The following is a 1,479-nucleotide window of genomic DNA, read 5'->3' on the forward strand; positions in this document are numbered from 1 at the left end:
CCCGGGGTCCCCGGTCCTCGGCTGCTGGGCCGGGTCGGGAGGCCGCTCAGCCGCCGCAGCCGTGCGGACTACAACACAAACATTCTCCCGTCCTCTATTCTCCTCCAAATTAGGTATCCATGGCGACCGGGCCAGGCAGCCTGACAGCCCCACGGCCTAATCCTGATTTAGTGACCGTCCCTTCGACAGCCCACCCACCCGTCCACCCACCCCTGCGCCCCAGGCCGCTCACACTCTCCCTCGCGCAGACCCCTGCCCAGGCCGCCTCCGCCCAGGAAGGGCACCCGGGATGGAGGGGCCGGGCAAGGGGGCCCACGTCTGCTGAGCACCTACTGTGTGCCCAGCGCTCTGCGGAGGGCCCTTTACAGAGCGGGCTCCCAGCGAGGGGATCGGTGCGGACCAAGCGCGCGCGGGCGGAGTGGGCAAGTTTAAGGGGCTCCGTCTAGAGCGGGCGCCAGTGGGTCTCCCTTGTCGGCTGCAGCCCGTGGGTGCAGGTGAGAGCAGCTCCCCGCAGCACCCTGACCCTGAGCGGGGTCTCCGCTCTCACGGCCAGGGGAGAAGAAAGGAAGGGCTCGGGTTAGGGGCGCGGGGCCCCCAGTGGCCTCCGTCTCCTGTCACTGCCCGTCACGATGCTGGGGGACCTCCGGGCCAGGAACCCAGCCCCCACCCCCCACCCCCGTGCGCGCGCGCTCTCTCTCTCTCTCTCTCTCTCTCTCTCTCTCTCTCTCACACACACACACACACACACACACACACACACACGCCGCTGGACAAAGACCTGACGGAGTGGGAGGGGCCTGCGGGCCGGCCCTCGGGCTCCGGACACCGGATCCTTCTGGGACCCGAACCCGCAAATCCTGGCTCCCCACCCCCCATCCCGCAAGCTCCCCCCAGAGACGGCAGCTCGCTACTGCCGCAGCCTCCGCACCGAGGGGGCGGCGAGGAGGGTGCCCGGCGGCGGCGGAGAGGTCCCCTCCCCGGCCCGCGCCTCCCCGGGGCAGCGACCCCCGGCCCCCACGCGCCCGCCGGGTCTCTCGCGGGTCTTGCCCTTCGACCGCCGCCTAGTTGAACCCCGCGACCTGCAGCCCCCGCCCTCTCCGACCCTCGCCCCGCCGCGCGCCCGCGGGACAAAAGCTCCGGACACCCGGCCCGAGCGGTCACCACCCCTGACCCCGTCCGGCCGCGCGCTCCCCGCGCCTTGCCCGGGCCGGGCCCGCGCCCCGGGAACCTCGGCCATCCCCGGCCCGGTCCATAGATGGAGGTTTGCGCCGCCCTCAGGGGGCGTCCGGGCCCCGGGGGCCGGGGGGCCGGGGCCGGGGGGGCACAGGGCCTGGGGCTGGGAGGGGTGGGGCGCTTTTTCAATTCTGGGAGCCCGGTGCGGGTGGAGCCCCCCAGGGCGGGAAGCGGGACCTGGGGCTGTGAGGTTGGCCATAAAAAGGAGGCCTTCCTATTTCTCAATGATAGTATAATCTCCCCATC

Source organism: Myotis lucifugus, unplaced genomic scaffold (genome assembly GCF_000147115.1).
Source record: "Myotis lucifugus unplaced genomic scaffold, Myoluc2.0 scaffold_160, whole genome shotgun sequence".
Lineage (NCBI taxonomy): Eukaryota > Metazoa > Chordata > Mammalia > Chiroptera > Vespertilionidae > Myotis > Myotis lucifugus.